Source organism: Chamaea fasciata, unplaced genomic scaffold (assembly GCF_029207755.1).
Source record: "Chamaea fasciata isolate MVZ Bird 193981 ecotype frontalis unplaced genomic scaffold, bChaFas1.0.hap1 SCAF_228, whole genome shotgun sequence".
Classification (NCBI taxonomy): Eukaryota; Metazoa; Chordata; class Aves; order Passeriformes; family Sylviidae; genus Chamaea; species Chamaea fasciata.
In genome coordinates, this window is record NW_027094313.1 from 16,830 (window position 1) to 44,479 (window position 27,650).

The following is a 27,650-nucleotide window of genomic DNA, read 5'->3' on the forward strand; positions in this document are numbered from 1 at the left end:
CCCCCAGGGACAACTAGGGGACAGCCAGGGACCCCCAGGGACACCTAGGTGACAGCCAGGGCACTCCCAGGGACACCTAGGGGACAGGCAGGGCACCCTAGGGTCCGCCAGGGCTCCCCCAGGGACAACTAGGGGACAGCCAGGGAACCCCCAGGGACACCTAGGGGACAGTCAGGGCACTCCAGGGACACCTAGGGGACAGCCAGAGCACCCCAAGGACACCCAGGGCACCCCCAGGGACAGCTAGGGGACAGCCAGGGCATCCCCAGGGACACCAGAGCACCCCCAGGGACACTTAGGGGACAGCCAGGGCCCTCCCAGGGACACCAGGGTACCCCCAGGGCCCCCCCAGGGACAGACAAGGCACCCCCAGGGACACCTAGGGGACATCAATGGCACCCCAGAGGCAGCCACGGCACCCCACAGATAGCCAGGGAACCCCCAGGGACACCTAAGGGACAGCCAGGGCACCCCAGGGACACTCAGGGCACCCCAGGGACACCTAGGGGACATCAAGGGCACCCCAGAGGCAGCCACGGCACCCCACAGATAGCCAGGGAACCCCCAGGGACACCTAAGGGACAGCCAGGGCACCCCCAGGGACACCTAAGGAACAGCCAGGGCACCCCCAGGGCACCCCAGGGACACCCAGGGCACCCCCAGGGACACCTAGGGGACACCCAGGGCACCCCCAGGGACACCGAGGGGACAGCCAGGGCACCCCAGGGACACCTAGGGGACAGGGAAGGCAACCCCAGGGACCCCCAGGGACAGCCAGGGCACCCCAGGGACGCCTTGGGGACAGCAAGGCAGCCCAAGGACACCTAGGGGACAGTCAGGGCACCCCCAGGGACACCTAAAAGACAGCCAGGGCAGTCCTGGGACACCTAGGGGACAGCCAGGGCACCCCCAGGGACACCTAAGAGACAGCCAGGGCACCCCAGGGACAACTAGGGGACAGCCAGGGCACCCCCAGGGACACCTAGGGGACAGCCAGGGCATCCCAGGGACAGTCAGGTCCCCCCAAGGGACACCTAGTGGACAGCCCGTGGACCCCAAGGGACACCTAGGGGACAGCCAGGGCATCCCAGGGACAGTCAGGTCCCCCCAAGGGACACCTAGTGGACAGCCCGTGGACCCCAAGGGACACCTAGGGGACAGCCAGGGCACTCCAGGGACACCTAGGGGACAGCCAGGGCAACCCCAGGGACAGCCAGAGCACCCCAGGGACACCTAGGGGACAGCCGGGGCGCCCCCAGGGCCACCTAGGGGAAAGCCAGGGCACCCAGAGCTCCAAGTGCTCTCCAAGGCAGGCTCAAAACCCTTACCAACGATTGGCTTTAATAAAGCAACTCACACAAAGTCACCAGCACCACACGGTTGGTCTGTAACGGCTGCAACAAAATACGCCCTCCTGGAAGCAGTTCAGCACTTACTGATCACTTCTTTGTTTTGGCACTTCCCAGCCAGGGCCTGCGGGGCCTCCTGCAGATGCAGGTCTTCGCTGACAAGGCTCCACTTGTGCAGCAGCAGCAGGATTAGGGGCAGGAGCAGGAGCAGCTCCCTGAAATTTTAGAAAATATTAGAAAAATACAGGCAAAAATCTCACCTCTGTCCTCCCCTAAGAACATCCCTAGGACATCATCCCAGTTTTTCCCAGCTAGGAGCTGCAAGGAATTCAGGCAGGGGAATTGACATCAGGGAACAGCTTTGTAAAGTCAAAGGCAGAAAGAGAAGATCCACCAGCAAAGGGCAGGAAAGGGGAAAGGTTTCTGAAAACATTTCTGCAGTCTAATTAATAATTATTTCTGCTTCCCCAGCGAGAAGAACACAAACTCACAGCCATTCAGGCCTGACAGTCCCCTGCAGCCAGAGCTCAGCACACATCCACAGAAGCAAGTCCAGCACCTGAAAGAAAAAAAAAAAAAAAAAAACAACAAAAAAACAAAATCAAACCAGAAGGAAAAGGTGATTTCTTTGGCTTCAAAGTTATTTCAAGTTCTTAAAGCCCAACACAGCTGATAGGAGAAACAGAGTCAGGGCTCCTGGCAGACAGAGGGTGTTTTCCCCCCCAGGGGACTGCAGAGGAATTGTCTGGGACTTGGACTGTCCCTCGGGGTGACACCAGTTGCTGTGACTTTTATCATTCCATATGTTTGACTCCCAAAACTTCCCAGCCCAGGGGCTTGAGCTGACAGGGCAGCACAAAGATTGTTCTCTGTGTGGTGCCCAGATTTGGGGTTCACTGTCACCTTTGCTAGTTTAGATGAATTATACCCACGGCCCCGAATTCCCTGCTCAGTTCCTGCTGCAATAACCTCACAGTGCCTCACAGAGCATGGATATTCCCACGCAGAGCTGCTGCTTGAATGCCAGATGTGTCAGGAACTAGCAGAGCTTCCAAGGAAGCTCAGCAGGATAGGGACAGGATAGGTTTCTATTCCATAGATTTGGTTAATTCTAACCCTCATCCCCTGGGGGTCACCTGTCAGATTTCCCTGGAATTCAGCCACCCCCTGAGCTCGGGCTCCAGGTGATGTTTCAGAGCAGGAGAAGGCACTGGCCGGCCTGTGCTGAGGTAGCCCCTGTGCCCTCGGGAGGACACAGCTCCCTTCAGGAGCTCAGCTCCTTTCCGAGCCCCAGCAGTGGCCTCTGCAAGTGCCTTTCCCTCAGGCAAGGGATGCCCATCCCTGCCTTCAGCACACCTCCAGTGGGACCCACCTGCAAAAGCTTTCCATCACTTCTGCACTCCGGCTGGCTCCCTGGAAAAGTCCAGACTTCATCCAAACGAAACTCCATCCCACTCAAACCTTTGATTTTGAGGCATCTCCGAGGGCCGTTGCTCTGGATTTAATTTCTGTGAGGAAGGAGCACCTTGGCTTTAATGCTGCCGATGGGTGATGTCCTCAGGCTGAAAGGGAGGGGATTTGGGGTGGCCAGGACATCCCTGGCAACTGTGTGGGAGCTCCGGGAGGTGGGAATTGCTGTCTGAGCCCCTCTGCAGACAGCCCGAGCCGCCGTTCCCGGGCAATGCCAGCTGTTCCCTGGGGAGCTCTTGGGCTGTGGGTGCCTCTGTCCGGGCTGCAGCATCTCCCCGTGCCCGGTGGGAGCAGCCCCTGGCCGAGGAGCCGCGGCAGCCCCGGGGCCGTGTCCGTGCCAGCCCCGAGCCCGGCCCCGGGCCCTGCGTTTGGCCGCCGCTGCCACGGGCGGGGCCCCGCAGGCACAGCTCCTCCCCTGCACATCATCCCAGGGCTGCTGGCCCCGCTGGGGCTGCCGGCCTCCTTCCTCCCTGCGCCTCCGGGCACCCGGGACACCTGCAGGAAACACCGAGGGACACTGCAGGCGGCACGGGGGGGCACCGAGGCCTCCGGCCAGAAAAGCAGCCCCGGCCTCAGCAGCTGCCATCAGTTTGGCCCGGCAACACTCACCTGCAGGAAACGCCCCTGTGCGGGTGGGACCGGCCCTGCCTCTCTCCAGAACTTTGGCCGTGGAAGAAGGGAAGCCTCAGGACTTGTCCTGCTCTTTTCCGCCCAGAAAGAGACTTTGTGTAAGTACTTTTACGGCAGCTGTTGAGTAAATCCTGGAAAGGACAGGAAATCAGCGTCACTGGAAGAGCTTTGTGCTGTCGTGACCTGCCAGCCAGTTCTGCCCTCGAGCCATTCCAGGGGCTGCTGTGTGAAGCAGCTTTGGCAGAGAAGGCGGCACTGCACTTACCTTAGTGGGGCCAAGCGTTGCCATCCTATGGAGGTCCATCCCCATAATGCAGAGATTGGTTCAGCTGCTTGGAGCAGAGTCCGGGTAATGCCAAGGTGCTGAGTTCGATTCTCAAACGGTCCATCTGCTTGAGAGTCAGATTTTAGGATCCCTCTCAGGCTCAGTATATCCTGTGACCTGGAAATAAGAGGAAAATTCTCGGCTGAGTTTTAATAAAACAGCTTTTGCCATTGCAGGGTGTGAGCTGCACTCGGTGATTTTCGGCCGCGATGAGCCCCACGAGCATTCCGCCCTTCCTTGCCGCCATCTTGGTTGCGTCTGAGGCCACTTCCGGTCCCGCCGGCATCTTTTTTGCGGCACCGCTAAGGCCCCCGGCAGGTGTTTACACAGACGCCTGACTAAATCCACGAATCCGAACCCGGAGGCGGCGCGGATGAGCACATGGCCGGTGTCTGCACACCTGGAAACGCCGCGGAAAATTGCGCCCGGGCGGCGCTGTAGTCGGGGTTTTTGTGCAGGCATCTGCGTAAACGCCTACAGGGTCCTTATTTTTTCCCGCCCTTTTGGCCGCCCTTTTTGGAAGGTCGGGCGCCTCGCGCCTCGGCGCCATTTTGTGAGGGGCGACGCGTGACTTCCGCTTTTCCTTGCCGCCATCTTGGTTGCTCCTGAGGCCACTTCCGTCCCGGCCGCCATGTTCTTTGCGGCTCGGCATAGGCCTCCGCCAGGTGTTTACACAGACGCCTGACTAAATCCACGAATCCGAACGCAAGCGCGTCGCGACTGAGCACACGGCCCGTGTCGGCACACCTGGAAACGCCGCGGAAAATTGCGCCCGGGCAGCGCCGTAGTCGGGGTTTTTGTGCAGGCGTCTGGCTAAATGCCTATAGGGTCCTTATTTTTTCCCGCCCTTTTGGCCGCCTTTTTTGGAAGGTCGGGCGCCTCGCGCTTCGGCGCCATTTTGTGAGGGGCGACGTGTGACTTCCGCTTTCCCTTGCCGCCATCTTGGTTGCTCCTGAGGCCACTTCCGTCCCGGCCGCCATGTTCTTTGCGGCTCGGCATAGGCCTCCGCCAGGTGTTTACGCAGACGCCTGACTAAATCAACGAATCTGAACGCGGACGCGGCGCGACTGAGCACACGCCCCGTGTCCCCACACCTGGAAACGCCGCGGAAAATTGCCCCCGGGCGGCGCCGTAGTCGGGGTTTTGTGCAGGCAGCTGCATAAACACCTATAGGGTCCTTATTTTTCCCGCCCTTTTGGCCGCCCTTTTTAGAAGGTCAGGCGCCTCGCGTCTCGCCGCCATCTTGGTAGTGGAACCCACTAAAATGCCCCCTCGGCCGCTCACACAAGCGCCTGACTCAATGGACTGCCGCCCGCGGCGCCGCTGCGCCCCCATCCCGTGTCCGCACACCCGCAGACGCCGCGGAAAAGCGCGCCCGGACGGCTCCGGGGTCCGGGTGGCGCGCGCAGGCAGCCGGCTGCCACGCGCCCGGGCTCCTTGCCTTTTTCCCTCCCTTTCGGCCCCGAGCTGCGGGCGGGCGGGCGGCAGCGCCGCCCCCGAGCTCACATTGCGGGGCTGCCACGCGCGTCGGGGACGGGCGGGGGGGGGACAGCTGCACTACCGCTCTTTGCCCACAGGGTGGCAGCACTGCCGCACGGCTCCGGCGGGACGGTCATGGGGGACAGCTGCACTACCGCTCTTTGCCCACAGGGTGGCAGCATTGCCGCACAGATCAGGCGGGACGGGCGGGAGGGACAGCTGCACTACCGCTCTTTGCCCACACGATGGCAGCATTGCCGCACAGATCAGGCGGGACGGGCGGGAGGGACAGCTGCACTACCGCTGTTTGCCCACACGATGGCAGCATTGCCGCACAGATCGGGCGGGCCGGGCGGGGGGGGAAGCTGCACTACCGCTCTCTGCCCACAGGGTGGCAGCACTGCCGCGCGGCGGCGCGGAGCGGAGCCATAAACGAACGTGCCCAGAAATGCCCTTCCGAACAGCCTCCGGAATAAATGGCCCAAAAGACCCCCGAGCACACCTGCGAGAACCCTGCCAGCAACCAGACCGAAACAAAAAAGCCTTTCGTTCAGGCTCTATTTCAATATTTTTTATCTTTGTGATTCTGATATTTACATTAATCATTACAATTCAGCTTTTATATTATGTACATTATACATCATGTATTATGTTTATTATACTATTATATTTATTATATATATTAAGTATAGAAAGTTATATATAAAATAATTTATTATTTATTATGTAATGTTATAAATAATAATACATTTCATTGAAATATCATGATTATGTACATTATAGATGTTTATATTATGTATATTATATATATTTATAAAACGTGTAGTATGTAATAATATATTGTGTATTTATTATTATTTTTCATATCCTATACTTTTTGTTATTTTTCTTTTTCATTATTTTTTAATTCGTTTGTTTATATTTTAAACGATATTTTACACTAGATGAATTCATTAACCTAACACATCAGAAACACAATTAATTTGAATTAAATGAGCCTGGTTTTCTAAGGGGTAAAGTTTTAATCTTTATTCAAATAATATGGGCATGTTTTCTCTTTCTCTATGGTTTTTTTTTGGTGGGTTGCGGGGGAGTTTAGTTTGTGGGTTTTCTTTTTTTGTTCGCTTTGTTTTGGAGTTCTTTGCTAATAAACAAGCAGGGTCGGAGAGTTCAAAATAAAACGTCTACTTTGTTTTTATTGCCCCCTCTGAAATACGCCTCGACAGCCTGGACAGCAGGCTGCTGCTGGTAACACTGTGCACGGGTAGGAGGAGACCTGGTCGGGGCTGGGAAGGAAAAAACGGCACCACGGTGGTCACAGCTTTCTCCCTTCAGGAGTTTTATGGAGCAGAAAATACAGAGCTTTTGCCAACTGCGCTCTCTGTGACATCCCGACGTCCAGCGGGCACCGAGGTCATTTCTCATCTTTCTTGCCAACAGCCAAACCCCCAGGCGCCCGGGGGAAGAAAGAGTATGGGGAAAAAAAAAAGGAACAAAGAAAACATGAAAAAATAAACCAAAACTATAGAAAATAATAAATAAAATTAAAATACCAAAAGAAAAAAATTTCAAAGTAACAAAAAAGTGGAAAAAAAATTTAAACAAAAAATTAAAATAAAAAACTAAAAGTAGTTTTAACAAGTAAATAAATAGCTAAAGAAAAAAATATAAAAATTAAAAAACGGAAGAAAAAGTCTTTGAAAAACCACAAAACGCAACATGAGAAACCACAACAAAAGAGCATAAAAATACAAAAATAACAAGAAATAAAATACAAAATTAAATAAATGCAGCTTTCACCTCCTGCCACTGCCTAAAAAAGCACCATGGCTTTCCTCAATTATGCAGCAATAAGGGAAACAAACCCAGTGCCCCCCAGAACAGAAGGTTTTCTAGACAATTCCCACTTTTGCTTGGAAACAAATTCTATTTTAGTGGGAAGCTCATTTTGGACAAACACCCAAATGTGCCAAGGTAGGAAAGAACCAGCCCCCTGTGTCCAAGGAACAGCAGCTAGGCCTGGATTCAGGTTTTAATGGCATTTATGTAATTAAAAATGCAGTAAATTGAACTTTACAAAGAGATGAATCATGGCAAATAAATACTTCAACGTTTTCTTGGGAATTCACAGAATTTTGTGGAGATGGTGCTGGACAATTCCTGATTTACCAACATTAATTGGGTAAATTTCCTTGGAAATGTGCTCTACAAGGTGCAAAAATTCCAATTAGGATGGAAAATTGGAATAAATAAATATTCCCTTACTAAAATCAGAGAGAAAATCAGAGTTATTCCTTCAAATAAAAGGAAGGAATAACATCTAAATCCAAGCTTGCCTGGAAAACAAGCTCAGGAATTTCTAACATTGAAAACTTTTGCAAGAGTCATGAAGTTGGTGAAAGTTCATGGAATGATGATTTAAAATCTGCTTCCCACTTCCCTTTAAATTAGAGCAGAGGAATTCAACAGGTCCAGTTACTCCTATCCAACCTTGGACTGGGATAAGGCCTTCCAGTGGCTTCACTTCCTACTGGCTCTCTCCTTTTTGCCCACAACCTGGAAGAGGAAAAGCAACAGGAATAAAGTCTCAAACAGGATGGCCTTGGTCCAGGCAGACTGAAATGCAGCTCCCAGGGAGGGAGGCCAGGCTGTGCCTCGGGGAGCTCCGGGAATCTGGGATTGCCCGTGGGATTAAAGGGCTGGAAAAGCACACCCACCTGCCAGGTTCAGTGCTGGGACCGAGCAAGGCCGGGGCTCGGGGGCAGCAGTCAGAGCTGGGACTGCAGGAGAACACCCCAAACCCGGGTTAAACATCCGGCACGACACGCAGCACGCTCCGGGAGAAACTCGGGTGGGAGAAGCCCCGGGATGCTCCACGTTCCTTGCCCTTGGCAGCTGTGCCAGGGCCTCCATCAGAATGCTGACCTCACCGTGCAGCTCCTACAAAATAGGAGAACTTATGGGAATCGCCCAGCAATCCATGGACTTCCAGTTATTAAGAACCACAGCTGCAGCGAAAGGTGCCCAAACTCTACTGCAAACCAGCAGGTCTGAGGAGACGCAGGGATTTATTCCTGAGGGGACACAAGGATCCCTCAGCCAGCCAGGATTTCTCCCAGGCTCTTCCCACTGCTCTCTGAGGACACAAACAGCAGTTTTTCCCTGGAGTTCCCCTTTGCAACAATGCCAAGACTCATGTTCTCCTCCAACCCCAGGTTCAGGAGGGAAAGTAGGAATATTATCACTGCACAGACTGTCCAGGAGGGTGTGACTGAGGCAGCAGCACCAGCTCCCACTCCACTGCTGCTCTGGATTCCTGAGCAGCTCCTTTCCATCCTGCCCTTCCCAGCACCATTCCCTGGGTGCCATGTCCACAGACACCTTCTCCATGCCGCTTAAAACCCACAGACACCAACAGAAAGGAGATCAAAAATCAATTCACATGCTGCTAGTCAGAGAGAATGGGAGAGGCCTAAAAATCTGCATTTATTTTAGAACACTAGAGCAATTTCTTCATGACCCTGACTATCAGTGATGGGCAGATAAACACCTTCTTTAACTTACTACCTGCAAAAACATCAAGTTTCAAGTTTAGTAAAGATAAAATTTTGCTGCAAAAATAAAAGAGGTGGGATGTTGGTGTTAGTGCTTTAACCTTCGGACATTAGCGGGTATTTGTAAAACAAATTCATTATTGAAGCAGCTAACTTGAAAATAAGGGGGTTTTACAATAAAGTTGACCAAAAAAGAGTCTCAAAATTAAGATACAGGTTGCACAAATATTTAAGGAAAAAAAAGTTGTCTTTCGTGCATATAACCTGCCAGCCTCTCATGTTTTCAGTCCTTACCATTTATTTTTACCAAGGTGATGACTAAAACCTTGTCAAAAGCTCAAAAAAAAAACCAATCCAGGACAAGGCAGGTGTTTTCCCAAGTACCCCCAGTGTGGAGCTGTGTCAGCCACAAGTGTTTGCTCCCTCAGCCCAGCCCGGAGCAGGCTCCAGCTGCTGCCCAGGGGTTACCAAGGGACTCACCTGTTTCAAGCTGTAAATGCAGGTGGCCTGCACTGGAGTGCCAAAAAATGTGAAATATGTGACTCTCACCTTGAATAGCGATCGATCTTCTCAGGGGAGCCCCTCACCCAGGATGGGGGGCTCTGCCACGGATTTCATCCCTCTGCATCTGAAAGAAAGTCAGAACAACAGTCAGAGTGCTGCAGGATACCTTGACAGCTCCACATATCTTGTGGAAATCTAGGAATACCCTCGACAGCCCTGCTACACTCCACATCACAAATTTCAAGCCCCCAGCACTATTATCCTATTACCCCTACACCCAGACTGAGCATCAAGGCAGAGCAGCTCCGGGCCAAACACACACCAACACCCGTGACACAGCACAGGACAAACGAGGGGACACAACAGGGACAGAAAACTCTGGGCAAGAAGAATGACCCTGAGGGTCCAGAGAACTTGGAATGAGATGACCGAGGTGAGACGGAAGGTGAGCTGGCCAGGCTCAGAGAACCCTGCAGGAACAAGATGCCATCGGGATGACTTATCCCAAGAAATGCAGAGATGGATGCCCGAGAACCCTACGGTCAGAATCCTCGACCTGTCTTTGCATTCTCACAAGACCTAACCCGCCGGAATGGATCAGGGCGGTGCACGGCTGTCAGTACAGCTCAGAACAAGACCTGAAAAGGCATCGGACTGGATGCTTGTGAAGAGAGATGGATTCTGATGAGTGTCCGAGCAGCTGAGACAAAGGCACCTGGCTGAGGAGCACAGAGATCAGAAATGCTAAGACTGATGCCAGAGGTTTTGACAGGCCCCTGAAGGGCTAAGGGAAAAGACAGCACACACAAGACACCCAAGACACAGAGTGCACAACAGACACAACACACACCAGGACTGCTCTGCCCTGCACACCTCGGCACTGTGATCCAGAATGAGACTCTCCCTGGATGAAACTTAAGGGGTCACAGCTTAGACATCCCTGTCTTCAAACCTGACTCAAAAAACCTTGCTAGTGACCCCACACTCTTCTTTCATGCCCTCTACGGCTCTGAGCTCTCCACTTATCTCTCAGATGTCTGGGGAGGTGCATCCACGCCGGGTCCCAAAGAAGGCTGCCTCTCCCTCGGGGAAATTCCTGCTGTGACCAGGCTGGTGTCTCCTCGTCAGCTACAATAAAGAGAACTAAACGTGACCCTGTGCTCTTAGCAGCACATCAGCCAGAAACCAGCAATTCTGCTACTCACAGTCTCCTAAGCTTGCCTGTGTCCTCGGCCCTGTGCTTCAGCTGCGCTCAGAGGCCAACGCCGGCGTCGCAGGGTCTGGTCTAAAAATAAAGACAAAGAACAGAGCTGTAACACGGCCACCATTTACACCTCCCCTGCAAATCAAAACAGGGACCGACCTTCTCAGGGGAGCCCCCTCACCCAGGATGGGGGGCTCTGCCACAGATTTCATCCACCTGCATCTGAAAGAAAGTCAGAACAACAGTCAGAGTGCTGCAGGATACCTTGACAGCTCCACATATCTTGTGGAAATCTAGGAATACCCTCGACAGCCCTGCTACACTCCACATCACAAATTTCAAGCCCCCAGCACTATTATCCTATTACCCCTACACCCAGACTGAGCATCAAGGCAGAGCAGCTCCGGGCCAAACACACACCAACACCCGTGACACAGCACAGGACAAACGAGGGGACACAACAGGGACAGAAAACTCTGGGCAAGAAGAATGACCCTGAGGGTCCAGAGAACTTGGAATGAGATGACCGAGGTGAGACTGAAGGTGAGCTGGCCAGGCTCAGAGAACCCTGCAGGAACAAGATGCCATCGGGATGACTTATCCCAAGAAATGCAGAGATGGATGCCCGAGAATCCTACGGTCAGAATCCTCTACCTGCCTTTGCATTCTCACAAGACCTAACCCGCCGGAATGGATCAGGGCGGTGCACGGCTGTCAGTACAGCTCAGAACAAGACCTGAAAAGGCATCGGACTGGATGCTTGTGAAGAGAGATGGATTCTGATGAGTGTCCGAGCAGCTGAGACAAAGGCACCTGGCTGAGGAGCACAGAGATCAGAAATGCTAAGACTGATGCCAGGGGTTTTGATAGGCCCCTCAAAGGACAAAAGGAAAAGACAAGACACCAAACAGACAGAGTGCACAACAGACAAGTGACACAACACACACCAGCACTGCTCTGCCCGGCACACCTCGGCACTCTGATCCAGAATGAGACTTTCTGTAGCCTAAGCGGTCACATCTTGGACATCCCTGTCACCAAAAATGACTCAAAAAATCCCTCCCGGTGGCCCCTGATCCCACACCCCGCTTTCAAGCCCTCCCTGGCTCCGAGCCCTCCACTTATCTCTCGGACGTCTAGGGAGGTGAATCCACGCTGGGTGGCAAAGAAGGCCGCCTCTCCCTCAGGGAAATTCCTGCTGTTGCTGGGCTGTTGTCTCCTACACAGCTACAATAAAGAAAACCAAACATCAAAGCATAATCTTGGCAGCCCATCACCCAAAACCTGACAATTCTGCTACTCACTGTCTCCTAAGCTTGCCCGTGTCCTCGGCCCCGTGCTTCAGCTGCGCTCAGAGGCCAACGCCGGCGTCGCAGGGTCTGCCTGGGTAAAGAGCAGACAATGTGACGTGGCAGCGCTGGAACTTGAGGGGACCATCCCTCCTTCTCCTCCCTGACTCACCTCAACTCCTCGCCCGTTATCCAAGACTACCTGGATGGGGCCTTCACAAGGAGAAGATCAAGGCTCCATCACAGACTCCTGGAACGCTCCCGGAGGGCTCACGGGTGAGGTGACCCGGGTCTGTCGTCCGGTTGGTGAGAGGGGAGCTCGGCCTCCTGCGAGTGGACTCCCTAAAACACACAATAACGGAGGCTTAGAGTTGCACCAGCGAGTGAGGCTTGAACAATAGCAACTGCTTCTGTCCACCCATCGCTGCTCACCTCGCCCACGTCAGCTTGACTGCTGAGATCCGGCTTTACCACCTAAAAATAAAGACAAAGAACAGAGATGTAACACAGCCATCATTTACACCTCCCCTGCAAACACAAACAGTGACTGACCTTCTCAGGGGAGCCCCTCACCCAGGATGGGGGGCTCTGCCACAGATTTCATCCCTCTGCATCTGAAAGGAAGTTCGGACAAAAGTCAGAGTGCTGCAGGATACCTTGACAGCTCCACACATCTTGTGGAAATCTAGGAATACCCTCGACAGTCTAACTACACCCCACATCACAAATTTCAAGCCCCCGGCACTATTACCCTCGTACCCCTACACCCAGACTGAGCATCAAGGCAGAGCAGCTCCCGGCCAAACACACACCAACACCCGTGACACAGCACAGGACAAACGAGGGGACGCAACAGGGACAGAAAACTCTGGGCAAGAAGAATGACCCTGAGGGTCCAGAGAACTCGGAATGAGATGACCGAGGTGAGAAGGAAGGTGAGCTGGCCAGGCTCAGAGAACCCTGCAGGAACAAGATGCCATCGGGATGACTTATCCCAAGAAATGCAGAGATGGATGCCCGAGAACCCTACGGTCAGAATCCTCGACCTGTCTTTGCATTCTCACAAGACCTAACCCGCCGGAATGGATCAGGGCGGTGCACGGCTGTCAGTACAGCTCAGAACAAGACCTGAAAAGGCATCGGACTGGATGCTTGTGAAGAGAGATGGATTCTGATGAGTGTCCGAGCAGCTGAGACAAAGGCACCTGGCTGAGGAGCACAGAGATCAGAAATGCTAAGACTGATGCCAGAGGTTTTGACAGGCGCCTGAAAAGACTAAAGGAAAACACAAGACACCGAAAAGACACAGAGTGCACAACAGACACAACACACCCTGGGACTGCTCTGCCCTGCACACCTCAGCACTGTGATCCAGAATGAGACTCTCCCTTATTGTAGCCTAAGGGGTCACATCTGGGACATCCCCATCTCCAAACCCGACTCAAAAAATCCCTCCCGCTGACCCCTGCCCTGGCACCCCGCTTTCATCCTCTCCCTAGTTCCGAGCCCTCCACTTATCTCTCAGATGTCTGGGGAGGTGAATCCACGCTGGGTCCCAAAGAAGGCCACCTATGCCTCTGGGAAATTCCTCCTGTCACTTGCCTGCTGTCTCCTAGTCAGCTACAATAAAGAAAACCAAACATCAAAGCATAATCTTAGCTGCACATCAGCCAAAAACCAGCAGCTCTGCTACTCACCGTCTCTTAAGCAGGACCGGGTCCTCGGGCCCCGTGTGTGCTTCAGCTGAGCTCGGAGGCCGACGCTCGCAGCGCCAAAGCCTTAGAGGCATTACTGGCACTGAGCCCACCCACCGTGGCCTCCATTAGGGCTGTGAGCATCCCCGGTTAGAGCAGGACAGGAACGCAGGGTGGACATCCCCGGTGAACCTCAACCCTGTGGACTCGGCCCCACCACTGTCACTTCCTGCCTGGCCCTAGCTTAGGGTTACTGCCTGCACCTCTCAGGACTTCTGGCATTGCCTTGCCATTAGGATTGCTGCCGGCACCTGCTCTCAGGGAAACAGTGTTGGAAGCAGCACTGTGAGGACCGGGATACCTGTACTCTGACTTGTATCCTAGCCTGTACCCCTGATTTTCACTGTGTGTTCTCTAGTCCTTCAGTCCTTTACCTCAGCCTCTGTGTGTATCACTGTAACCTCCTCCCTTCTGAACCCTGCTTCTTTTGAGCCCTAGACCTTGCAGCCGGGGACGCTCTGCACCGTTAGGGTCCCAAGAGCTGTCCCGCACGCAGGACAGGTACATCCACAGTTGCTCCCTGCCTACCCTAAGAAACGTGGCCCTGAGACAGGGCAGAGGCTGACAGAGCCGAACTCTTTGCGGTGGCAAAAGGCACGAAGCCTTACCAACCGCCGCCTCGAGAGGGAAATCAGGAGCACTTCCACCGGCTGCGGAGAGACAGGGAATCCCAGGGTGGGTGGGGCGGGAAACCCCCGTTATCCCCAGCCCTGCTGGATCCTGCTCCCCACTATCGCTTCCTGCCTGGCCCTAGCCTGACAGTGTCTGCACAGGTCAGAGCTTCTGGTGTGTTCCTGCACTAGGGCTGCTGCCTGCACCTGCTCTCAGGGGAAGTGTGCTGGTAGCAGTGCTGTGAGGGCCGCTACACCTGTACTCTGACTTGTATCCTAGCCTGTTCCCCTGGTTTTCACCGTGTGTCCTCTAGTCCTTGAGTCCTTTACCTCAGCCTCTGTGTGTGTGGCTACACCTCCCCCCTTCTAAACCCAACTTCTTTAGAGCCCTACACCTCGCAGCCAGGCCTTCTGGCATTGTCCTGCATAAGGGCTCCTGCCTGTACCCGCACTCAGGGAAACGGGCATGTCTTTAGGGCTACTCCTTCGGGTTTGGGTCGGGCTGGTACACCTGTACTCTCAATTGGCACATCTTGGACATCCCTATCTCCAAACCTGACTCAAAAACCCCTCCTGACAAGTCCTGACCCAGCACTCCATTTTCATCCCCTCTGTGGCTCTGAACCCTCCACTTATCTCTTGGACGTCTGGGGATGAGAATCCATGTCGGGTGCCACAGAAGGCCGCCTCGCCCTCTGGGAATTTCCTGCTGTCACCGGGCTGCTGTCTCTTATTCGGCTACAAGAAATAAAACAAACATCGATGTATGATCTCAGCAGATCTGTTGGCCAATCGGTCAGGGCGTAAGACAAGTGGACCACCTCAAACACACAAACAATAACATAAGCTGAAGAGTTACACCGGAAACACCACTACACTTAACTGCATAAATACATAAATTTTCAAACAGACAACCCCAAAAAAATTCCAGCAAAAAAAGCCAACTCTTATCACCCCCAGTCAAACTACTGAATATAATAAAAACAACCCCACGTCCAATCCCCTCAATAATACTCCAGAACATATACCCAGAGCGCCCCCAAAGTTAAAGACCTCCCACTAGCCAAATAAAAAGGAAAAAGCCCATGTCTTGCAACCTATATTAATTCATTAACTTAAAGCTTTAAAAATAAACATTAAAGTTTAAACCTTTAGATAACACTAGCACACCATAGACGCCAATCCCATCACTACATGCCAAACCAAAACTTATTTCAACCTTTTGTGCTGCTGCTGCTCGGCACAAAGGTTTGTCCCTCAGCACCTCCTGAAGTAATGTTCCACGCCCAAGGCCTCCCCCAGCCCCTGTGAGATGAACTCACCATCCTTCCATGAGCCTCACCTGGGAGCCCAGCATAAACCCCTCTCCTCCCGCAGCTCCGTGCCAAACTGAGCTCGGGCTCCCCTCTTAAAGCAGTGCTGGCAGGACCCGCCCCCTCGTTATCCTTTACAGCTTACACCTGTCCCCTCATCAGTGTGACAGCTCTCACCTGGGGCTGCTCTGTCCCCTCATCAGTGTGACAGCTCTCACCTGGGGCTGCTCTGTCCCCTCAATCAGCCTGTGACAGCTCTCACCTGCAGCTGCTGCCAGTCCCTGCCGCTCATTTCCTGGACATTGCACTGTGTGCACTGACACGCTGGGGCACCGGGCTTTCCTTGCTGTGAATAAGGATCCCTCTTCTCCTGCACGTGCCCAAGGCTGAAACTGGGATTCCACCTCCTAAATTCCGTTTGTGTGAGGTTCACAATTCCTAAGGAAATTTCCCAGCAATCGTTACCCTTCATTTACATTTTCTCCTTTGGAATCATTACTACCTTGTCTTTCTGTGCAAGGGTTTCCAAACGTTCATTGGGAGTTCAGTAGCCGGGTTGGCTTGTTTATAACATAGCTGACAATCCCAGGCTCAATCCAAACACCCAGAGATACAGGGAAATATGGAGACAGTTTATAAATACTGCCCACCTCTGACCCTGAATTCTTCATCGCACATCCTTGGAGCAGATTTACTCCATCCTTTCTTCCCAGCAGCACCTCTCCAGCACAAATCTCACTTCTCACACCTGTTTCTTCCCACAAACCAAACAGAAATCTACTACAGGGCGAGGCGGGGAGGGGCAAGGCCGGTCTCGGCGCAGAGCCCCCGGGCCCTCAGGGCGGGCCGGGGGGACCGGAGCAGAGCCCGGGCCGGGTTGGAGCCGGAGCCGGTCTGAGGGCGGAGGCCCCGGGCCCTCAGCGCGGGCCGGGGGGCGGGGGCGGTTCCCGGGGCCCGCTGTCCAATCAGCACTGCCGATGCCTCAGCGAGCCCGCCAATCGCGGGGATTCAAAAGGGTGGCGGAAGTAGCTGCTGCTCTATGGGCTCGGTGAGGAACGCCCCGGTGGGGTCCCGGCGCCGTGCACTTGGGACCCGCCCCGCGCCCCTGAAGCCGCGCCCCCGGTACTGCCCGGCCCCGGCTGCCTCCGGGCCCCGCCTCACAGAGCCCCGGCTCCGCCCCGGCCCCGCCCCGAGCCCGCCCCGGCTCTGCCCCTGCTCCGCCCCGAGCCCGCCCCGAGCCCACCCCGAGCCCGCCCCGGCTCCGCCCCGAGCCCGCCCCGGCTCCGCCCAGAGCCCGCCCCGGATCCGCCCCGAGCCCGCCTCGGCTCCGCCCCGAGCCCGCCCCGGATCCGCCCCGGATCCGCCCCGAGCCCGCCCCGGATCCGCCCCGAGCCCGCCCCGAGCCCGCCCCGGATCCGCCCCGAGCCCGCCCCGGCTCCGCCCCGAGCCCGCCCCGGCTCCGCCCCGAGCACGCCCCGGCTTGGGGGCGGGACCATCGCCCGCGACCCCGCCCCGCCCCTCGCAGCTGAGCCGAGCCGAGCCGAGCCGAGGTTGCTCGCGGCCCTGCGCGGAGCCAGGCGGGGCCGGGAATGGGAGCGGGCGTTCTGGTTCGGGTCCTGTCAGTGTCGGCTGCGGCTCCCGAGAGGTGCGGCCCCCCCCCGGCGGGCGGGTTGTGGGTCTCGGGGCCTGAGGCCCAAGCTGGCGTTGCGGTCGGGATCGGGATCGGGACCGGGATCGCTGCGGGCGGCAGGAGCCGCTCCTGCTCCGCCTGCAGCCGGAGCTGCGCTGGGGTCCTGCCGGGGCTCTGGGCACGGGAGGACGGCGGCGGCGATTTCCTCTGATAACCTCTGATATCGACCCCCCCACAGCATCATTGATCCCCACCCGAGTGTCACTGACCCCCCCAATATTCCATTGATCTTCCCTTAGCGTCACTGACCCCCCCCAATATTCCACTGATCTCCCCACTTGATCCCGCCCTTTTTCTCCCCTCACGTTTCCCGCCCTTTTTCTCCCCTCACGTTTCCCGCCCTTTTTCTCCCCTCACGTTTGCCGCACTTTTTCGTGGGGAACGACCCCTGAGGGGTCCTGTGGAAGGATTCTGGAGGTCCGAGGGGTGAATTTGGGGTTTGGAGGGAGGTTTTGGGGGGTCCCAGGGATGGATTTGGGGGTTTTTGGGGGTCCAAGGGATGGATTTGGGGGTCCCGGTGTGGATCTGGGGTCCTGGGGAGGTTTTGGGGGGTCCCAGGGGTGGATTTGGGTTTCATGGGGAGGGGTTTGGGGGTTTTTTGGGGCCTCAGGGGTGAATTTGGGGTCCGGGGAGAGGTTTGGGGGGTTTGGGGGGTTTTTCGGGGTCCCAGGGGTGAATTTGGGGTCTGGGGAGGGGTTTTTGGGGGTCCCTCACCTGCAGGGCGTCGCGGGGGTGGCAGGGGAAGGGGGCAGCGGGGGGGGCCCAGCGCCCACCCCCCCTTGGGCTTCAGGAGGGCGTCGATGAGACCAAAACAGCTCGGGGGGGGGGTCAAAAACGGGGGGGGTCACGGGCTGGAACCCCCCAGTGCCCCCCAAACCACCCCCAGGGCCCCCCCGACCTCCAGGAGCCCGCAAAACCCTCCTCAGGTTCCTTTGATGCCTCAAATGGGCTGCCCAAACCTCCCGAAGATCCCCGAAAAACACCCAAAGCAGCCCCCAGGACTCCCCCCAGACCCCCCAAAACCCCCCAAACCCCTCCAGGACAACTCGGGACCCCCAGGACCCCCCAAAATCCGCCCCCCCCCTCCCCCTGAGGCCTCGTTTGACCCGCTCCACGTTGCGGACAGGCACCAGCTGATCAAGCCACAAGCACCAGCACCTGCGGGACTGGGATGGACTGGGAGCACTGGGAGGGTGATCAGAGAGAACTGGGATGGACGGGGAGTGGACTGGGATGAACTGGCAGGCGTGTGGGGGTCGATGGTGGGCACACGGTGCCTTACTGGTCTATACTGGGATGGGTCCAATGGCCCCAGGGGAGGGGGTGTGGCCACACTGGTCCAGACTGGGAGGGGTGTCACCGTGGCGCCGGAGGCGAAGTCGAGGATACGAGCGAGACAGGGACACCTAGGGGACAGCCAGGGCACCCCCAGGGACACCTAGGGGACACCTAGGGGACAGCCATGGCACCCCCCAGGGACACCAAGGGGACAGCCAGAGCACCCCAAGGACAGCCAGGGCACCCCCAGGGATACCTAGGGGACAGCCAGGGCACCCCCAGGGACACCTAGGGGACAGCCAGGGCACCCCAGGGACACCCAGGGCACCCCCAGGGACAGCTAGGGGACAGCCTGGGCACCCTAGGGACACCTAGGGGAAAGCCAGGGCACCCCCAGGGACACCAAGGGGATAGCCAGGGCACATCCAGGGACACCTAGGGCACAGCCAGGGCACCCCAGGGAATGTCAGGGCACCCCCAGGGACACCTAGGGGACAGCCAGGGCACCCCCAGGGACACCTAGGGGACAGCCAGGGCACCCCAGGGAATGCCAGGGCACCCCCAGGGACACCAAGGGGACACCCAGGGCACCTCCAGGGACACCTAGGGGACAGCCAGGGCACCACCAGGGACACATAGGGGACAGCCAGGGCACCCCAGGGACAGCCAGAGCACCCCAGGGACACATAGGGGACAGCCAGGGTACCCCCAGGAACACCTAGGGGACAGCCACGGCACCCCAGGGACACCTAGGGGACAGCCAGGGCACCCCAGGGACAGCCAGTGCACCCCAGGGACACATAGGGGACAGCCAGGGTACCCCCAGGGGCACCTAGGGGACAGCCTGGGCACCCCCAGGGACAGCCGGGGCACCCCTAGGGCACCCCAGGGATACCCAGGGCACCCCCAGGGACACGAAGGGGACAGCCAGGGCACACCAGGGACAGCCAGGGCACCCCCAGGGACACCTAGGGGACAGCCAGGGCACCCCAGGGACACCCAGGGCACCCCCAGGGACAGCTAGGGGACAGCCTGGGCACCCTAGAGACACCTAGGGGAAAGCCAGGGCACCCCCAGGGACACCAAGCGGATAGCCAGGGCACATCCAGGGACACATAGGGGACAGCCAAGGCACCCCAGGGACACCTAGGGAACAGCCAGGGCACCCCCAGGGACACTTAGGGGACAGCCAGGGCCCTCCCAGGGAGACCAGGGTACACCCAGGGCCCCCCCAGGGACAGACAAGGCACCCCTAGGGACACCTATGGGACAGCCAGGGACCCCCAGGGACAGCCAGGGCACCCCCAGGGACACCTAGGGGACAGCCAGGGCACCCCAGGGACGCCTTGGGGACAGCAAGGCACCCCAAGGACACCTACGGGACAGCCAGGGCACCCCAGGGAAAGCCAGGGCACCCCAGGGACACCTAGGGGACAGCCAGGGACCCCCAGGGACAGCCAGGGCACCCCCAGGGACTCCAGGGCATCCCCAGGGACACCTAGGGGACAGGCAGGGCACCCCCAGGTACAGCCAGGGGACAGCCAGGGCCCCCCCAGAGGTTGAAGGGGCCCCCCCGCTCCAAACCCAGCACGGATGCCTGCGTTGCGGCCCCCCAAAAACCCATGGCCGCCCCTCGAGCTGATATCGACCCCCCCACAGCATCATTGATCCCCACCCGAGTGTCACTGACCCCCCCAATGTCATTGATGCCCCCCCAATATTCCATTGATCCTTCCTCAGCGTCGCTGACCCCCCCCAAAATTCCATTGATCCCCTCCACTTGATCCCGCCCTTTTTCTCCCCTCACGTTTCCCGCCCTTTTTCTCCCCTCACGTTTCCCGCACTTTTTCGTGGGGAACGACCCCTGAGGGGTCCTGTGGAAGGATTCTGGAGGTCCGAGGGGTGAATTTGGGGTTTGAAGGGAGGTTTTGGGGGGTCCCAGGGATGGATTTGGGGGTTTTTGGGGGTCCAAGGGATGGATTTGGGGGTCCCGGGGTGGATCTGGGGTCCTGGGGAGGTTTTGGGGGGTCCCAGGGGTGGATTTGGGGTTCATGGGGAGGGGTTGGGGGGTTTTTTGGGGCCTCAGGGGTGAATTTGGGGTCCGGGGAGAGGTTTGGGGAGTTTTTCGGGGTCCCAGGGGTGAATTTGGGGTCTGGGGAGGGGTTTTTGGGGGTCCCTCACCTGCAGGGCGTCGCGGGGGTGGCAGGGGAGGGGGCAGCAGGGGGGGCCCAGCGCCCACCCCCCCTTGGGCTTCAGGAGGGCGTCGATGAGACCAAAACAGCTCGGGGGGGGGGTCAAAAACGGGGGGGGTCACGGGCTGGAACCCCCCAGTGCCCCCCAAACCACCCCCAGGGCCCCCCCGACCTCCAGGAGCCCGCAAAACCCTCCTCAGGTTCCTTTGATGCCTCAAATGGGCTGCCCAAACCTCCCGAAGATCCCCGAAAAACACCCAAAGCAGCCCCCAGGACTCCCCCCAGACCCCCCAAAACCCCCCAAACCCCTCCAGGACAACTCGGGACCCCCAGGACCCCCCAAAATCGGCCCCCCCCCTCCCCCTGAGGCCTCGTTTGACCCGCTCCACGTTGCGGACAGGCACCAGCTGATCAAGCCACAAGCACCAGCACCTGCGGCACTGGGATGGACTGGGAGCACTGGGAGGGTGATCAGAGAGAACTGGGATGGACGGGGAGTGGACTGGGATGAACTGGCAGGCGTGTGGGGGTCGATGGTGGGCACACGGTGCCTTACTGGTCTATACTGGGATGGGTCCAATGGCCCCAGGGGAGGGGGTGTGGCCACACTGGTCCAGACTGGGAGGGGTGTCACCATGGCGCCGGAGGCGGAGTCGAGGATACGAGCGAGACAGGGACACCTAGGGGACAGCCAGGGCACCCCCAGGGACACCTAGGGGACACCTAGGGGACAGCCATGGCACCCCCCAGGGACACCAAGGGGACAGCCAGAGCACCCCAAGGACAGCCAGGGCACTCCCAGGGACACCTAGGGGACAGCCAGGGCACCCCCAGGGACACCTAGGGGACAGCCAGGGCACCCCAGGGACACCCAGGGCACCCCCAGGGACAGCTAGGGGACAGCCTGGGCACCCTAGGGACACCTAGGGGAAAGCCAGGGCACCCCCAGGGACACCAAGGGGATAGCCAGGGCACATCCAGGGACACCTAGGGCACAGCCAGGGCACCCCAGGGAATGTCAGGGCACCCCCAGGGACACCTAGGGGACAGCCAGGGCACCCCAGGGACAGCCAGGGCACCCACAGGGACACCTAGGGGACAGCCAGGGCACCCCAGGGAATGCCAGGGCACCCCCAGGGACACCAAGGGGACACCCAGGGCACCTCCAGGGACACCTAGGGGACAGCCAGGGCACCACCAGGGACACATAGGGGACAGCCAGGGCACCCCAGGGACAGCCAGAGCACCCCAGGGACACATAGGGGACAGCCAGGGTACCCCCAGGGGCACCTAGGGGACACCCAGGGCACCCCCAGGGACACGTAGGGGACAGCCAGGGCACACCAGGGACAGCCAGGGCACCCCCAGGGACACCTAGGGGACAGCCAGGGCACCCCAGGGAGTCCCAGGGCACCCCCAGGGACAGCTAGGGGACAGCCTGGGCACCCTAGAGACACCTAGGGAAAGCCAGGGCACCCCCAGGGACACCAAGCGGATAGCCAGGGCACATCCAGGGACACATAGGGGACAGCCAAGGCACCCCAGGGACACAGAGGGAACAGCCAGGGCACCCCGGGAAACCCAGGGCACCCCCAGGGACACGTAGGGGACAGCCAGGGCACACCAGGGACAGCCAGGGCACCCCCAGGGACACCTAGGGGACGGCCAGGGCACCCAAGGGACACCCAGGGCACCCCCAGGGACAGCTAGGGGACAGCCTGGGCACCCTAGGGACCCCTAGGGGAAAGCCAGGGCACCCCCAGGGACACGTAGGGGACAGCTAGGGCACACCAGGGACAGCCAGGGCACCCCCAGGGACACCTAGGGGACAGCCAGGGCACCCCAGGGACACCCAGGGCACCCCCAGGGACACCTAGGGGACAGGCAGGTCACCCCCAGGGACACCAAGGGGACAGCCACGGCACCCCAGGGACACCTAGGGGACAGCCAGGGCACCTCCAGGGACACCTAGGGGACAGGCAGGTCACCCCCAGGGACACCAAGGGGACAGCCACGGCACCCCAGGGACACCTAGGGGACAGCCAGGGCACCCCAGGCACAGCCAGGGTACCCCCAGGGACCCCTAGGGGACAGCCTGGGCACCCCCAGGGACAGCCGGGGCACCCCTAGAGCACCTCAGGGACACCCAGGGCACCCCCAGGGACACGTAGGGGACAGCTAGGGCACACCAGGGACAGCCAGGGCACCCCCAGGGACACCTAGGGGACAGCCAGGGCACCCCAGGGACACCCAGGGCACCCCCAGGGACAGCTAGGGGACAGCCAGGGCATCCCCAGGGACACCAGAGCACCCCCAGGGACACTTAGGGGACAGCCAGGGCCCTCCCAGGGACACCAGGGTACACCCAGGGCCCCCCCAGGGACAGACAAGGCACCCCTAGCGACACCTATGGGACAGCCAGGGACCCCCAGGGACAGCCAGGGCACCCCCAGGGACACCTAGGGGACAGCCAGGGCACCCCAGGGACGCCTTGGGGACAGCAAGGCACCCCAGGGACACCTAGGGGACAGCCAGGGCACCCCTGGGAAAGCCAGGGCACCCCAGGGACACCTAGGGGACAGCCAGGTCACCCCCTGGGACACCTATGGGACAGCCAGGGACCCGCCAGGGACCCCCAGGGACAGCCAGGGCACCCCCAGGGACACCTAGGGGACAGCCAGGGCACCCCAGGGACGCCTTGGGGACAGCAAGGCACCCCAAGGACACCTACGGGACAGCCAGGGCACCCCAGGGAAAGCCAGGGCACCCCAGGGACACCTAGGGGACAGCCAGGGACCCCCAGGGACAGCCAGGGCACCCCCAGGGACTCCAGGGCATCCCCAGGGACACCTAGGGGACAGGCAGGGCACCCCCAGGTACAGCCAGGGGACAGCCAGGGCCCCCCCAGAGGTTGAAGGGGCCCCCCCGCTCCAAACCCAGCACGGATGCCTGCGTTGCGGCCCCCCAAAAACCCATGGCCGCCCCTCGAGCTGATATCGACCCCCCCACAGCATCATTGATCCCCACCCGAGTGTCACTGACCCCCCCAATGTCATTGATGCCCCCCCAATATTCCATTGATCCTTCCTCAGCGTCGCTGACCCCCCCCCAAAATTCCATTGATCCCCTCCACTTGATCCCGCCCTTTTTCTCCCCTCACGTTTCCCGCCCTTTTTCTCCCCTCACGTTTCCCGCACTTTTTCGTGGGGAACGACCCCTGAGGGGTCCTGTGGAAGGATTCTGGAGGTCCGAGGGGTGAATTTGGGGTTTGAAGGGAGGTTTTGGGGGGTCCCAGGGATGGATTTGGGGGTTTTTGGGGGTCCAAGGGATGGATTTGGGGGTCCCGGGGTGGATCTGGGGTCCTGGGGAGGTTTTGGGGGGTCCCAGGGGTGGATTTGGGGTTCATGGGGAGGGGTTGGGGGGTTTTTTGGGGCCTCAGGGGTGAATTTGGGGTCCGGGGAGAGGTTTGGGGAGTTTTTCGGGGTCCCAGGGGTGAATTTGGGGTCTGGGGAGGGGTTTTTGGGGGTCCCTCACCTGCAGGGCGTCGCGGGGGTGGCAGGGGAGGGGGCAGCAGGGGGGGCCCAGCGCCCACCCCCCCTTGGGCTTCAGGAGGGCGTCGATGAGACCAAAACAGCTCGGGGGGGGGGTCAAAAACGGGGGGGGTCACGGGCTGGAACCCCCCAGTGCCCCCCAAACCACCCCCAGGGCCCCCCCGACCTCCAGGAGCCCGCAAAACCCTCCTCAGGTTCCTTTGATGCCTCAAATGGGCTGCCCAAACCTCCCGAAGATCCCCGAAAAACACCCAAAGCAGCCCCCAGGACTCCCCCCAGACCCCCCAAAACCCCCCAAACCCCTCCAGGACAACTCGGGACCCCCAGGACCCCCCAAAATCCGCCCCCCCCCCTCCCCCTGAGGCCTCGTTTGACCCGCTCCACGTTGCGGACAGGCACCAGCTGATCAAGCCACAAGCACCAGCACCTGCGGGACTGGGATGGACTGGGAGCACTGGGAGGGTGATCAGAGAGAACTGGGATGGACGGGGAGTGGACTGGGATGAACTGGCAGGCGTGTGGGGGTCGATGGTGGGCACACGGTGCCTTACTGGTCTATACTGGGATGGGTCCAATGGCCCCAGGGGAGGGGGTGTGGCCACACTGGTCCAGACTGGGAGGGGTGTCACCATGGCGCCGGAGGCGGAGTCGAGGATACGAGCGAGACAGGGACACCTAGGGGACAGCCAGGGCACCCCCAGGGACACCTAGGGGACACCTAGGGGACAGCCATGGCACCCCCCAGGGACACCAAGGGGACAGCCAGAGCACCCCAAGGACAGCCAGGGCACTCCCAGGGACACCTAGGGGACAGCCAGGGCACCCCCAGGGACACATAGGGAATGCCAGGGCACCCCCAGGGACACCAAGGGGACACCCAGGGCACCTCCAGGGACACCTAGGGGACAGCCAGGGCACCACCAGGGACACATAGGGGACAGCCAGGGCACCCCAGGGACAGCCAGAGCACCCCAGGGACACATAGGGGACAGCCAGGGTACCCCCAGGGGCACCTAGGGGACACCCAGGGCACCCCCAGGGACACGTAGGGGACAGCCAGGGCACACCAGGGACAGCCAGGGCACCCCCAGGGACACCTAGGGGACAGCCAGGGCACCCAGGGAGTCCCAGGGCACCCCCAGGGACAGCTAGGGGACAGCCTGGGCACCCTAGAGACACCTAGGGGAAAGCCAGGGCACCCCCAGGGACACCAAGCGGATAGCCAGGGCACATCCAGGGACACATAGGGGACAGCCAAGGCACCCCAGGGACACAGAGGGAACAGCCAGGGCACCCCGGGAAACCCAGGGCACCCCCAGGGACACGTAGGGGACAGCCAGGGCACACCAGGACAGCCAGGGCACCCCCAGGGACACCTAGGGGACGGCCAGGGCACCCAAGGGACACCCAGGGCACCCCCAGGGACAGCTAGGGGACAGCCTGGGCACCCTAGGACCCCTAGGGGAAAGCCAGGGCACCCCCAGGGACACGTAGGGGACAGCTAGGGCACACCAGGGACAGCCAGGGCACCCCCAGGGACACCTAGGGGACAGCCAGGGCACCCCAGGACACCCAGGGCACCCCCAGGGACAGCTAGGGGACAGCCAGGGCATCCCCAGGGACACCAGAGCACCCCCAGGGACACTTAGGGGACAGCCAGGGCCCTCCCAGGGACACCAGGGTACACCCAGGGCCCCCCCAGGGACAGACAAGGCACCCCTAGCGACACCTATGGGACAGCCAGGGACCCCCAGGGACAGCCAGGGCACCCCCAGGGACACCTAGGGGACAGCCAGGGCACCCCAGGGACGCCTTGGGGACAGCAAGGCACCCCAAGGACACCTAGGGGACAGCCAGGGCACCCCTGGGAAAGCCAGGGCACCCCAGGGACACCTAGGGGACAGCCAGGTCACCCCCTGGGACACCTAGGGGACAGCCAGGGCACCCCAGGGATACCTAGGGGACAGCCAGGGACGCCCAGGGACAGCCAGGGGCACCCCAGGGACACCTAGGGGACAGCCAGGGCACACCAGGGACAGCCAGGGCACCCCAGGGACACCTAGGGGACAGCCAGGGCACCCCAGGGACAGCCAGGGCACCCCCCAGGGACAGCTAGGGGACAGCCTGGGCACCCTAGAGACACCTAGGTGAAAGCCAGGGCTCCCCCAGGGGACACCAAGCGGATAGCCAGGGCACATCCAGGGACACATAGGGGACAGCCAAGGCACCCCAGGGACACCTAGGGAACAGCCAGGGCACCCCGGGAAACCCAGGGCACCCCCAGGGACACGTAGGGGACAGCCAGGGCACACCAGGGACAGCCAGGGCACCCCCAGGGACACCTAGGGGACGGCCAGGGCACCCAAGGGACACCCAGGGCACCCCCAAGGACAGCTAGGGGACAGCCTGGGCACTCTAGAGACACCTAGGGGAAAGCCAGGGCACCCCCAGGGACACCAAGGGGATAGCCAGGGGACATCCAGGGACACCTATGGGACAGCCAGGGCACCCCCAGGGACACCAAGGGGACAGCCAGGGCACCTCCAGGGACACCTAGGGGACAGGCAGGTCACCCCCAGGGACACCAAGGGGACAGCCACGGCACCCAGGGACACCTAGGGGACAGCCAGGGCACCTCCAGGGACACCTAGGGGACAGGCAGGTCACCCCCAGGGACACCAAGGGGACAGCCACGGCACCCCAGGGACACCTAGGGGACAGCCAGGGCACCCCAGGCACAGCCAGGGTACCCCCAGGGACCCCTAGGGGACAGCCTGGGCACCCCCAGGGACAGCCGGGGCACCCCTAGAGCACCTCAGGGACAACCCAGGGCACCCCCAGGGACACGTAGGGGACAGCTAGGGCACACCAGGGACAGCCAGGGCACCCCCAGGGACACCTAGGGGACAGCCAGGGCACCCCAGGGACACCCAGGGCACCCCAGGGACAGCTAGGGGACAGCCAGGGCATCCCCAGGGACACCAGAGCACCCCCAGGGACACTTAGGGGACAGCCAGGGCCCTCCCAGGACACCAGGGTACACCCAGGGCCCCCCCAGGGACAGACAAGGCACCCCTAGCGACACCTATGGGACAGCCAGGGACCCCAGGGACAGCCAGGGCACCCCCAGGACACCTAGGGGACAGCCAGGGCACCCCAGGGACGCCTTGGGGACAGCAAGGCACCCCAGGGACACCTAGGGGACAGCCAGGGCACCCCTGGGAAAGCCAGGGCACCCCAGGGACACCTAGGGGACAGCCAGGTCACCCCCTGGGACACCTAGGGGACAGCCAGGGCACCCCAGGGATACCTAGGGGGACAGCCAGGGACGCCCAGGGACAGCCAGGGCACCCCAGGACACCTAGGGGACAGCCAGGGACCCCCCAGGGACAGCCAGGGCACCCCCAGGGACACCTAGGTGACAGCCAGGGCACTCCCAGGGACACCTAGGGGACAG

General features: G+C 59.6%; 2 long non-coding RNA genes across 2 annotated transcripts; both read right to left on the reverse strand.

Annotated features, from left to right (window-relative positions):
- Positions 1-1,640: 1,640 nt before the first annotated feature.
- Positions 1,641-3,817, reverse strand: LOC136304948 (uncharacterized). The gene is made up of 4 exons (XR_010724900.1): positions 3,715-3,817; positions 3,429-3,580; positions 2,722-2,857; positions 1,641-1,908 (listed from the first exon to the last, which is right to left on the reverse strand). It is a non-coding gene; the product is annotated as an uncharacterized lncRNA (long non-coding RNA).
- An 11,017-nt stretch (positions 3,818-14,834) lies between these two features.
- LOC136304949 (uncharacterized) lies at positions 14,835-16,353 on the reverse strand. Its single transcript, XR_010724901.1, has 3 exons — positions 16,133-16,353; positions 15,745-15,920; positions 14,835-14,907 (listed from the first exon to the last, which is right to left on the reverse strand). It is a non-coding gene; the product is annotated as an uncharacterized lncRNA (long non-coding RNA).
- Positions 16,354-27,650: the final 11,297 nt, after the last annotated feature.